At 31.4% G+C, this 14,189-nt stretch overlaps 1 long non-coding RNA gene across 1 annotated transcript; it reads right to left on the minus strand.

Moving 5' to 3' along the window:
• Positions 1-1,713: 1,713 nt before the first annotated feature.
• Positions 1,714-13,002, minus strand: LOC139514766 (uncharacterized). Its single transcript, XR_011662692.1, has 3 exons — positions 12,707-13,002; positions 2,753-2,842; positions 1,714-1,911 (listed from the first exon to the last, which is right to left on the minus strand). It is a non-coding gene; the product is annotated as an uncharacterized lncRNA (long non-coding RNA).
• Between the last annotated feature and the right edge of the window lie 1,187 nt (positions 13,003-14,189).

Here is a 14,189-nt window from a genome sequence, read left to right on the forward strand (position 1 = left end):
ATAGAAAACTAAAGAATAAACAACACGAACCCCACCAAACACTTGGGGTGATCTCAAGTGCTCCAGAAGGTTAAGCAGATCCTGCTCCACATGTGGAACCCTTCGAGTTGCTTATGTTATTACAAATCCGGTAAATAGTCTTAATTCGGTAGGTCACATTCGTGAAAAAGGAAGAGTATTGTAGTTACGACATGAGGAACATATCCGATATCATCTGTAAAACGGTTATTCCATAACGGTCAACCAACTCATGATGGCGTCCGTAAAATTTACGAACGGATGATTTCAACTTCACCATTTTGAACTCTTGGTGTAATAGCTTCCTTGTGAGCAGCAAACCTCTATCAAGGAAATCATAATGGGAAATACAAGCCAGGGAATATCGTATCAATTGGGAGATATATACTCCGTATGCAGGCGCTGCTGGAATGTTGCTACATAGAAATGTTTTGTTTTTAACCGACCATCATTGTCAATTTCTAGATGTAAGTCAAGATATGAGGCTGACTTAACTGTATCTGTAGTATCCTTTATCTCTAGTTCGATGCGATAGATTCGATTAACATAATCACCAAATTTTGTATTATTTAGTGAGAGAACATCATCTATATAGCGGAACGTAAAGTTAAAGATACTGCTAACTTCTTATCTTTCTTCCTAAGAAGATCCTGCATGAAGTCAGCCTCATAATAATAAAGAAACATGTCGGCAAGAAGAGGGGCCCAATTGGTTCTCTATGGAATTTCGACAGTCTGTTGAAAAACACTTCCTCCAAACGTAACAAATATGTTGTCAATCAAGAAATCAAGCATTTTGATAATGTCAATTTCAGAGAATTATTTGTTTTAATCAGGGTGATTCTTTACAAATTAGGATTTATCCTTCCCCAAGACAATATACTTGCATCTACATTCGCCATTCTTTTTAATGACACAAAGTAATACCAAGTCTTTCAATTTGTCTTTTAGTTTGGAATGGGGAATACTTGTGTAAAGTGTAGAAAAGTAAACTGTTTTAATACTATTGCAAGATGAGAGAATCTTAGATTGTATGAACTCTTTCAGATCTTTGGAATTTTTTAGTATCCACATCTGATTCACGCCAACTCCAGAATGGGCAGTTTCGCAATAACTTTGGAGCCGATAAAATAGATGTTGATAAATTAGGTTTCGTGGAGCACTTTGAAGACCAAGCACTATACCGTTGTTTGTAAGGACACTTATGTAGTTTAGGTATCCAATACAGTGATGGAAGATCCAGTTCTTCATCTTTGGTTGAAATTTCAAAAGAACAAAGAACAGACCTATGATTGTCCAGGATTTCCTCTTTGGTAAGTGTTGTGAGTGTATATGTTGAGTTCAAAGTGAATTGTCAATACCTAATTCATCAAGCAGTTTATGTAATGATATTTTAATGACCCAATTAACTGTTAACCAAATTTTGGATTTTTGAGAAGAAAAAAAAGGCTTTTCTACCTCAGGAATAGATTAACTTAGCTGTATTTGGCAAAACTTTAAGGAATATTTGGTCCTCAATGCTCTTAAACTTCGTACTCTATTTGGGCTTTTAATTAAACATTTTTTTTATTCGAGCGTCACTGATGAGTCTTTTGTAGACGAAACGCGCGTCTGGCGTAAATATAAAATTTTAATCCTGGTATCTATGATTCCTGGTATCTATGATGAGTTTATGGCCATAAACTTATATAACATATAAAAATCTAGGTTTATTCTTAATGATTCTCAAAAACAATCACAAATATTCACTAAGTAATGCTGCACCAATAAAGTGTATATTCGGATTTCTTCGGTTTTTACATTGGCCATTTACACCGGCAACTTCTACATCCAGTGCTGTCTCTGGCCAGTACGTATCCAAACATACAGTATCTACATGTTATCTGTGGGCAGCCTGAAAAACAAAAATATTCGACATATGTCTACATGTAATCTGTGAACAGCATGAAAAATGGAAAGATGCAGACGTACAAAAGCAACATGTTATATCGTAACCGCAAGAAATTTGTACAACAGTAGTTTACCAATGTATAAATTCGTCAGTCTATCAAGAAGAACATTCTAGGTAACACTAACCAATTGAGAGAATTATATGATTCAAGTTGGGAGACTGTAATTTAGTGGTTGTCTTTTGTTGTTGTATATATCATATTTGTTTTTCGTTCATTGTTTTACACATAAACCGGTCGTTGTAATTTTCGTATGAATTGTTTTACATTTGTCATTTCGGGTCCTTTTATAGCTGACTATGTGGTATGGGTTCTACTCATTGTTGAAGATTGTAATATGACCTATATTTGTTAATTTCTGTGTCCTTTTTGTCTCTTGTGGAGAGATGTATCATTGGAAATCATACCCTATGCTTCTATTTATTTTGTTTTATCTTTGAGAAGGTTCTGTATGAGTTAAGTACAAAAACAAGGCGGGATGCAGTTTATCACAATTAGTACCAATTGAAATACCGTTTGTCGTTCGAAATATCAATCAATAGAACTCAGTAAATATGTATCCGGTTAAAAAAAAATCACCATTTTGATGACATCGACGTCGGTGTATTCCTTATTGAGATCAGTTTGGGTTATCAAAAAATTGTATTTTTCTCGACATAAATCAAGGTAATTGTATATAAGATTAACATTATGCGGATATGGCTTTCTTTACTTTGTTTTCTTTTTATCATTTTCTATCATAATTTAAAGATAGCCTTATCTTGTATAACGTTTTACTAAACTCACATTTACACATAGGACAAAGCAGTGCTGCCTGGCTTTTTGAAATGGCGCATATCTGTTTACAAGCTACAAAACATTGAGGATCTGCTATTGCTGAAAAAGAGTAAATAGATAGATGCATACTAGTTAAAAAAACTTATCAAATATACAACTATTGTCACATAGTTTATTAACAAGGCTTCAATACAAAATTTAACCCTGGTATTTATGATGAGGTTATGTACATAAACCAGGCCGTTATTATTTTCTCGTTTGGAATTATTTATATTGGTCATTTCGAGTCCTTTTAAAGCTGCATGCATGACTATGTGGTATTGGTTTTACTAATGGTTGATGGCTGTATGATGACAATTGTCGCGTTTACGGGCTGTATTTATTTACGATTGCAACGCATTCTGTCTGCAAAGGACTCATTAGTGATTCTCATATAAAATATTTAAAATGTCAAATGAAACATGCGGTTGAATAACATTGATAAAGAACGCAACGCAAGTTTTTGGCAGTTAAGGTAATCAAGGTAATCAGCTAAGGTAATCAAGGGTAAAATTCTTAGCATTTCGAACGATTCATAGTTTTGTAAAATGTTATAAGTATGACCACAACTCATTCGGTATTCAAGAGCTTGCAGATTCTACTCAGACTCAGATCCCAAGATCTTGTTGATAAATATTCCGTATCAACTTTACAAATAATACATGATTTTTGAAGTATAGATTCGAGGTACTGACGTTGTGTATTATCTTATTTGCGTATGTAAAATTGAGAATGGAAATGGGGAATGTGTCAAAGAGACAACAACCCGACCAAAGAGCAGACAACAGCCGAAGACCACTAATGCGTCTTCAATGTAGTCTTTTTCTGTATTTGTATGTTGTTAATCTATACTGTTTATTTTTTTGTAATAATGTTTTAGCTTGGCTCGGTATCTATACATCCCACTATTGTGTTATGTCTTTTTTCATATTCTTGTCTTTCATTTACATTATTGGCTAACAACTGTCGTATTCTTAAATTGGTACATATATAGTACATAAGTAATACTGTCCAGATATATAAATTCCTTCGTAATAAATGTTCCATGTGGAGGAAATATTCAGTAATATTATTCCACTGGAACAAACATTACAGTTCTACAGAATAAATGATATATAATATTTATTCCGACTGTAACATATATTAATGTATTGTTTCTAAGTATTATGGCGTTTGTTTTTGTTGCACTTCAGTGTTTCTGTTGTTCCGTTGCGGTCCTCATATATTTGATGTGTTTCCCTCGGTTATGGTTTGCGACCCGGATTCGTTTCCGCTTTATCAATATATGACTATTGAACAGGAATATACTACTGTTGCATGTATTTATATCAAACGTTCTAACTTATGTAAGGCATAACAAATATATTATGATACTGACATAATTTCTAAATTAACATTGTCATGAATTTCCCAATCTATGTGCTTATCAATACGCGATTGTCACCTGCTTAAATTATCTGTTATATTCTAATAATGATATAAGGATGCTTGATTAACCGATAATGATTGTATATTCATCTTAGTCGGCTTATTGACATTTTGTTTTGTCCTGGAGATATGGTTTCATGTAGGGTCAATAGTTTATTACATTTGATTGAATATTAATAATAGTATCCTAATATTTGCAAAGTAAAACTTTACTTTGGGGGAAAAAAATAAAACCACACTAGATAAATGGCGACCAAAATAACTTTTTTCTGAATTTTACCTTTATTAGGCACGCTCAAAGCCGTATATTTGATAGTCAATGATTAAAAAACCCCGAAACAGTTGATGAACTATATGACAAAAAATACATAACGAAAGCTCTAAATTTGTCTTTAATTGTAGCTCTTTTAACTCGTATCACTTTACTATTATTTAATGCCGGTTTATATTAGCTTTAAAAATTTCAAATAGTTATTCGTTGTATAATTCATGTGTTTCCCTTGGTTTTGGTTTGTGACCCGAAAATACTTTCGAAAAAACGATTCATGGCTATTGGACAGCGGTATACTACCGTTGCCTTTATTTGCCTTGTGTATCTCTGAAGTGTCATTATTTGTCGAAATAAGGTTTTTGGTGTATATTTTTTGAACCACTGATGTTAAAACGAGCTGAAATTTTGTGGATAAAAAAGAACGTAATGATTGATACTGTTATTCTTATTTATCACATAAAATATTAACTTAAAACTTCTTATTTATTCGTAAATAATGAAATTGCTGCAATTAATACACTAAAAGACTAAAAATGAGGATTGACATTAACATAAGCTTATTCACTTTGTGATTTGTTTCAAATCGTAGGGATAACCTGTAAGATGTAATGTATAATGACCAAGATGAATATAATAATAAGGTACGTTTGAAGTTAAATTTTACTAAATTTGTATTTCTTATATTTGCATTTTATATTTTCCGCTTGAATCTAAAAGAAACAATATTTCTTAGTTATGATATTTTTGCAAAATAGAACATCCTAAGACGAAATTGTTCATCTGCACACATAAAAAATTAATAAAATAGACAGCCGAGGGTCCTTCATTATATCTAAAAATGAGAGTTTTTTTTTTTATTATTATTTTCACTGTTTACTTTACCGTTTTTTTTTTTCACAAAGAGACCCTTCCCCCTTTATAAGCCCTTAATCACCCAGTGTAAAGGATGGAATCATATATCAGAGGCAGTTTTTAATCAGTGATCAATTCATTGTCTGGTTAATGTACAACAAAAATAAATGATATGTAAATATACCATTAATAAAAAAAGGTAAACTTTGAAAAGTGGGTCACCCGTAACGAAAGAACAGGTATATGATTCCTTATGACTTCCTGAAAATAAAGAGGTTATGGTATGTAGGGCGAGATGGAAGAAGGTGTGATACGATAATATTTTAGGAACTCTGAAGTCGGAAAACAAATCTACTAATTGACATGTTTTCAATGTTCACAAGACTTTAACTATTTTTCTTAGATTTTTTAAATTAACATTAGAATTTCAAATTTAAAAAAATGCTATATAGCCTAACTTTTAGAATTTGTCATTAATGAAATATTTTACCTTTAATGATATCTTGATACTAAAACGGATAAAAAATCTTCTTCGTTAAAACCTTGAATCGTATCTAATTTGTCCTAAAACCATTTTTTATTTTGACATTTTAAGTCAAAGATGTCACTGTTGACATGTTTATGAAACGATAGTGACATAAACTATTCCGAATGCACTTATTCGATCATCATTAAAATGTTAAAAATATTTTGAAAGGCTTGAAGAGTTCTACTATTCATTATGTATCAGAGAGAATACATCCTATATCAGATAAATAACCTTTATGAAATCTCGTTCTTCTTTTTAAACGGTCACACACCCTATGATATAAAACAGTGATTATTAGATGACGTTTCCTATGACATATAACAGTCACTAATTAGCATGTTTCTCTATTGTCATAAAAATTCATAATATCTAATAAAATTAATAGATTTAGCTAACAAAGTCCTTATATTTCAATAACGTAACTTTATTTGTTAATGGAAAATTGTTTTAATGTTAATTAGGCTTAAATTAAAAATTGTTTGCTTTCCCCTCTCTGTGATTAAAGTAAGATAACTGTGTTCAATTTTCCTAACATTCAATCATTATGGGAAGATGAAATAGTTCTGTTTTCATTTATAGTCTTATTCAAAAAAGTTCTAATTGTTTTGGGTAGGTCCCAATTGCAATTTCACACTCTAGCATTCAACATCAGTGAGAAGCTTCTGGAATAAAATGGTGGCTATGGTGTACTGTTTTGTGTTTGTGCGTATGTGTGTTTGTGTTAGGCGTTATTACACTTCTTTCATGTATTTGTCATAAGGGATCGAGTAAAGCAGATAAGTTACATCAGTTTTCTGCTTCATTTGAGTTCTGGCATAATGGCATACACCATACCGATCTTAGAAACAAATGCCTTTACGAGTAGAATGACGAATGCTGTTGGACAGTTTTTGGTGCATACCACAACTTGAAACAGTGTTTTCTTGACAGCACAATTAATGTTTTTCACCGGCATATTGTACCTCAAATTAAAAGTAGAAAAAGTGTTTTATTTTAATAATTTTCAGGATATGGCTTTAATAGAGAGCAATTTCATGAATACTGGGAAGATGCTTTTTCTGTGACATAGTCACTTTTTCCGAAAATTTCCCCCTATATACCTAAACGGTATATTAAAGTATAACAAAGGAAAGTTTTATTCTGTAGCGAGTGCCTGTGATCTGTGATTTAGAGCAGTTTGTCTCATCGCTCTAAGAAAGCTAGCAATGATGATGGCAGACTTGACCTTGCTTATTTTTGACGTATAAACACGGTATGAATACTTCCAGTAATAGCAAACAAATATTTATAAGATAACAAATAATTCTTTATATTGGTATATATTAATTTTAAACATTTCAAAACAAATAAAAGAAATTATAGATATACATAAATGTCTTTGATAAACTAATGAAAAATACGAGTATCTAGTACATTACAGATTTTGTAACGATTTTAAATTCAATAAAAAAAACTATATTTATAAGATATAATTATAACTCTGTTCAAGGTAGACAATCAACATATTGACTTTATGAAATTAAACATAGACTAATAGTTCAAAGGAATATAACTCTTGTATACAAATGACACATCAATCGAGTTATTTAGCTGGGAATTTATGCGCCACCTTCAAGGAAGATTCTAAATTATCAATATAACCACAAGTTGTTAATCTATAGATACTGACGACTAACCACAGTAAAGAATATTTGTTTGAAATTTTTTAACACTTACTCAGAAAAATGCTCGACCTACTTGACTTACAAAGCTCATAATTAACGTGTTTACATACTGATATAATATGGTTGTTAAACATTACAAACCTGTAATCGTATCAGACACTATACACCTCGTGTGCTTGCATTAACTTAAAAATTATTTTGTTATCTTATAAATATTTGTTTGTTATCTGGAAGTATTCATACCGTGTTTATACGTCAAAAAATAAGCAAGGTCAAGTCTGCCTTCATCATCACTAACTTTCTTAGAGCGATGAAACAAACTGCTCTAAATCACAGATCACAGGCACTCGTTACAAAATAAAACTTTCCTTTGTTATACCTTAATATACCGTTAAGGTATATAGGGGGAAATATTCGGAAACAAGTGACTATGTCACAGAAAAAGCATCTTCCCAGTATTCATGAAATTGTTCTCTATTAAAGCCATATCCTGGAAATTATTAAAATAAAACACTTTTTTCCTACTTTTAATTTGAGGTACAATTTGCCGGTGAAAAACATTAATTGTGCTGTCAAAAATACACTCTTTCAAGTTGTGGTAAGCATCAAAAACTGTCCAACAGCATTCGTCATTCTACTCGTAAAGGCATTTGTTTCTAAGATCGGTATGGTGTATACTATTATGCCAGAACTCAAATGAAGCAGAAAGCTGATGTAACTTATCTGCTTTACTCGATCCCTTAAGAAAAATACATGAAAGAAGTGTAATAACGCCTAACACAAACACACATACGCACAAACACAAAACAGTACACCATAGCCACCATTTTATTCCAGAAGCTTCTAACTGGTGCCGAATGCTAGAGTGTGAAATTACAATTGGGACCTACCCAAAACAATTAGAACTTTTCTGAATAAGACTATAAATGAAAACAGAACTATTTCATCTTCCCATAATGATTGAATGTTAGGAAAATTGACCAGAGTTATCTTACTTTAATCACAGAGAGGGGAAAGCAAACAATTTTTAATTTAAGCCTAATTAACATTAAAACAATTTTCCATTAACAAATAAAGTTACCTTATTGAAATATAAGGACTTTGTTAGCTAAATCTATTTATTTTATCAGATATTATGAATTTTTATGACAAAAGAGAAACATGCTAGATTTTATATTGAAAAGGCAAAACTGTGTAACATTAAAGAAAACAATATGATAAGATTTTGAACTAGATGAACTGAATTCTGGTGAATAGATGTCTCATTTGCAGTCATACCACATATTCCTATTTTTATATTGTAAATGTTTTAAAATACTTTCAGAAAACAAAAATTAAAGAGTTTGCTCTAAACGAAATATCTGAGTTACTTCCCCTTAAACACTTTCTGTATTTGTAGGAATATTTGTAGGATAACTGTTTCGGCTGTTGGCTTTAGAATATTCGGCTTTTAGAGTGCCTGATGAGGGCAAATCCAGAATAGCGCCTCGGACGAACAAACTTGATAACGTGTTGTAGTCATTGTTTTATAACTTGCTTATATTGATTTCATCAAATATTTGCATTAGTGTTGCGATTGAAAAAAAGAAGCTCCCTATTTTTATTTTAATATTCTAGTTTTTTGTTCAAGGTTGACGTAACTATCTATCATATTATGTAAACTTTTTAACATGTTGTATCATAACTTGAGTTTGTTGGATTGATATACGGGCAACTTTCCATTCATGTTGGAATTGATAAACGTAACACACTGGTTTATTTTTAATATATAATTCCAGAGCTATTAGGCATTGATAATCAGATACATAAAAAGCATTTCTAAATGTCATGCACTATTACAAATTGATGTCAATGCATACATATTAGACTGAGATTGTTGAATGTAGACTCGCTTTTGATTTTAAGCATGATTATACTTTTCAAAGTAATAACACTTTTAAAAGTCATATTTGCAAAAATTATTGTACGACTGAGGGAATCTTCATGCTTTTTTTTTCTACAGAGCCATTTTATTAGCGTCTGCCCTCAAACGTTCCGTTTGATTTTCCATAATTTTGATATGCACAATAAGGTTATAACTTTAGATGTCATTGTATTATACTATTGTTCTCTGCTGTCTATTCATGTTTTATGTTATGTTATATATGTTATTAATTTTGCCATAGCATGTCTATGCTTTTGCAATAAAGATTCATTCATTCATTCAATTTAAAAAAAAAGGTTCAATCACGTGCTCTTGGAGCAGCTGTATTTTTTTAATAGGGTTAAAATTTTAAAATATCCTGGCAATAAGCGCAACTAAAGCGACATGTATTATAAAAATGCGCATTTGTTGCAGTAAAATCGGTACCGTTAATGTTATCAAAAGTAAAATAACAAAGATATTGAACTCTGCAGAAAATTCAAAACAAAAGTCCCTAATCAATTAAATTAGTATTGAAAGCCAATTATTAACTTGCGTAGATATACATCCTGTAGATTTCCTAAATGTTGGCATTGCTCAAGGGTGTGTTTTTTTCTGAAATTGCTTATGACGCCTTCGTCTTAATCCGGGTTGGAGCCGAACAGACATATTTTAGATTATAATATGACGTGCTTCTTTCGCTTTGTAAACAACACCGTGATAAAATTCTCCATATATCTATACTTAGCGCAGACTCAGAAATATACATAATAATGGCTTTTACAATATACTTCCCACGTAAATCCACATGTATTGGAACCTATTTGCAAACCCTTGCAGATTTCATTGTTTTAAAAATTGTAAATTAAAAAAAGAAAAATAACTTGTATTCTTATTTGGATGCATAATGAAAAGAAGTAATGCACAAGAGCTCGTAGAAATCAACAAAATGAAAATAAATTAAAATTCCGCGAAAGTCTATTACTGATTTTCATTTCAAAACATGACGTCATACAAATGAAAACGCTAGAGTTGAAAAATTTCTGTTTATACGTGAGCCATCCGTATAATATTGTATTTAAATTGATTTTGAAGTAGGTTTTGTTTAATTTTTTATTGTATTGCAATACTCGCATATTTACTGATTCAGCAAGTCAACATGGCGGCTCCTAAGTTACGAAATGTCAACTTTGGATTTGACGGTAGTTTACGAGAAAAACATGTATTAGAATAAAATAATTCATGGAAGCCATAGATTATTTCCTAATTATAGCATAAACGTGAATTATTTAAAAGCTAAAATTGGAGTTTGGACTAGTTTGACATTTTGAGTCTTTTGTCTTTTCGGTTTTTTTTTTAAATTTTTGTTTTATATCACCAATCTATTGAGTCAAATCTTTTTCACTGTGTTTTGCATGCAGTTCTTATGTTGTAGTTTAACGGCAATGTGATCGAGGTTTTTGGCTAATCTCGCCAAATTCTGTGTATTCCCCAACCAGGAGCTGATCATGCAATGATTTTCTTTGGTACCGTCATAGTTGTTTATCTTTATATCATTTAAAACATTTTACATGCTATTTTTAATACCACATATTTCAGTATACTTTTATAAACATATTTATTTCAATGTTAAATAAATTATATCAAGATATCAATAGCATATTTTAATTTTCCAATATATTTTACTTTTGATTTATCTATTTTGTTAAATAAAGGCAACAGTAGTATACAGCTGTTCAAAACTTGTAAATCGATGGAAAAAAACATAATTGGAACAGGACATTTTTTAAAAAGAAAAAAATGGTGCGTTGAGCTTGGTTTTGTGGCATGCCAAACCTCCCGCTTTAATGGCAATGTTAAATATAACATTAAATGACAACATAACATTACAGGACTACAATAAAATGAATAGGAGAACATATCAGACAAGAAAACACACTAATAATAGCTAACAAGAGAGAGACGAAAGATACCAAAGAGACAGTCAAACTCATAAATCAAAAATAAACTGACAACGCCTGGCTAAAAATGAAAGAAGACAAACAGACAAACAATAGAACACATGACACAACATAGAAAAGTAAAGAATAAGCAACACGAACCCCACCAAAAACTAGGGGTGATCTCAGGAGCTCCGGAAGGGTTAGCAGATCCTGCTCCACATGTGGCACCCGTCGTGTTGCTTATGTGATGACAAATCCGGTAAATAGTCTAATTCGGTAGGTTACATTCATGAAAGGGAAAAGCTAAAAAGGCACCAGGTTTAAAATTAGATACGCCAAAAGTGCGTTTCGTCCACACGGCACTTACTACTGACGCCCAGATACAAAAGTTCGAAAGTCAAAACAAGCACAAAGTTGTACAGCACTGAGGATCACAGGTTCAAAAAGTTGTGCGAAATACGGCTAGAGTTTTCTGCTTGGGATAAGAACATCCTTATTATTCAGAACAATTTATACTTTTGCAAACAGTAAATTTTATAAAATGACTATATAAAAGATATACATGATAAAACTGAAGTATTAACAGAAGCAGAGCCTAGTACTTAATCATTGTGTGTTCTCTCTATTCAATCTATTCAAATATATCAATGAAATAATGAAATAATGAAATGATGAAATAAAGTAAGTAAAGTGATTAGCAGATAGTTGCATAAGTAAACAGCTCTTGTATTATTTTAATTTTAGTTTCTTGTGTACAATTTGGAAATTAGTATGGCGTTCATTATCACTGGACTAGTATATATTTGTTTAGGGGCCAGCTGTAGGACGCCTCCGGGTGCGGGAATTTCTCGCTACATTGAAGACCTGTTGGTGACCCTCTGCTGTTGTTTTTTTATTTGGTCGGGTTGTTGTCTCTTTGACACATTCCCCATTTCCATTCTCAATTTTAGTATTAATATAACTTTTATTAGAAACAATAAAATATACCAAAACACACAAATATAATTTTTTTCTCGTTTTTTGTTTGTTTTTTGTTTATTTAATGACATGCCATCTAAAAGCTCATGTAAAAATTACCGAACTCCGAGGAAAATTAAAAACGGAAAGTTCGTAGACTAGTCCAATGGCAAAATCAAAAGCTCAAACACATAAAACGAACGTGATTTATAATTTAAAAAAAAACAATAATGCATTTAAATCGAATAAATTAACAAATATAACAAAAATTAAGGTAAATAAATTAATGGACAAATAAGGGCATTGCTAAATAAAATTCACAATTATTTTAAAAGAGACTACCAATTACAGTTAAAGTTCTGCTTTTAAAATCTTACCTTGACTGAATAGGAAGGATAACGTAAGTATCAATGCGAAGATCTTCATTTTTATGAATGGTTTTGGTCATCTTCTGCATTTTATATCACTCCCACACTGCTGTATCATTCTGTTTATTTGTGTCTACCAATTATTCGTGTCAATAACAGCCGTTATATTTAATTTACAGGTTAATAATCTAAAAAAAGATTATCACCAACATGATGAAATGCAATCACTAGTGTTCAAACCAATGGTAATTTCAACGTCTGTAATCCGATTAAACAGATTGGGATTAACATCACGCGTGGTCATATGAGACCACAAAGCTTAGCTGAAATTGACTACTGTAATCAAAATTTTAACAAATATGTTTACACCATAATAAACGATTCAAGTCAATGTGTTTCCCATATATTGTGAAGTTGGAATAATTGCCCAATTGGTTTAATGTTTACAGAGTGTTATTTTCTTATCAAAACCATTGATTTAAGCAAAGACGAGAATTTTTTTTTGGCAATTTTTGTAATTTCGAAAATCGCATTTTCACCGAAAAATTCAAAAGTCGATAATAGAACTTAAACATGGTCTGATTAAATTTTGAATGCCTTTGTAGAAAGAATAATTAATTCTCATCTTCGAAATTTGGTGTCCAACTTTCGGGTTGAAAGGCAAGTTTACCGTAGTATTAAACCGTATATATTCCAAATGATAAAATAAATTAAGAGAATCTCCAAACCAAAAAAAGAAAAATCCGCATTAGAAAATCTATAAAAATGCCTATATGAAGAAAAGTAAAATCACAAAAATACTGAACTCCGAGGAAAATTCAAAACGGAAAGTCCCTAATCAAATGACAAATTCAAAGGCTCAAACACATCAAACGAATGGATCTTAATTAAATGTCATATTCCTGACGTATGTAGAAAATGGTGGATTAAACCTGGTTTTATAGCGCTAAACCTCTCACGTATACGACAGTTGCATCAAATTCCATCATATTGACAACGATACGTGAACAAAACAAACAGACATAATGGGTAAAAAAGTAGAAAATTATTGGTTCAGCAGTCAACATAGTGTAATATTCTTAATCACAATAAAACAAACAAATGTTTAACAAAGAAGCACAAAAAGGCATATTTCAAATAAACAACCGGATTCATTGCTTTCTTATTTTTTAATTTTCTTTATGTATGTTAAACCCACCCATAAAGGTTTGTAAGCTTTTAAGTACTGGGTGAATGATTAGATGAACATTAAACAAAAAAGGCAACAGCAGTATACTCCTGTTCGAAATTCATAAATCGATTGAGAAAAAACAAATCCGGGTTCAAAACCAAAACTGAGGGAAACTCATCAAATATGAGAGGATAACTACGACACAACAGAAACAAAACATCTAAATGTAACACACACAGAAACGAACTATAATATAACAATGGCCATTTTCCTGACTTGGTACAGGACATTTTAAGAACAAATGGTGAGTTGAACCTGGTT

Source organism: Mytilus edulis, chromosome 3 (assembly GCF_963676685.1).
Source record: "Mytilus edulis chromosome 3, xbMytEdul2.2, whole genome shotgun sequence".
In the NCBI taxonomy this organism is placed as follows: domain Eukaryota; kingdom Metazoa; phylum Mollusca; class Bivalvia; order Mytilida; family Mytilidae; genus Mytilus; species Mytilus edulis.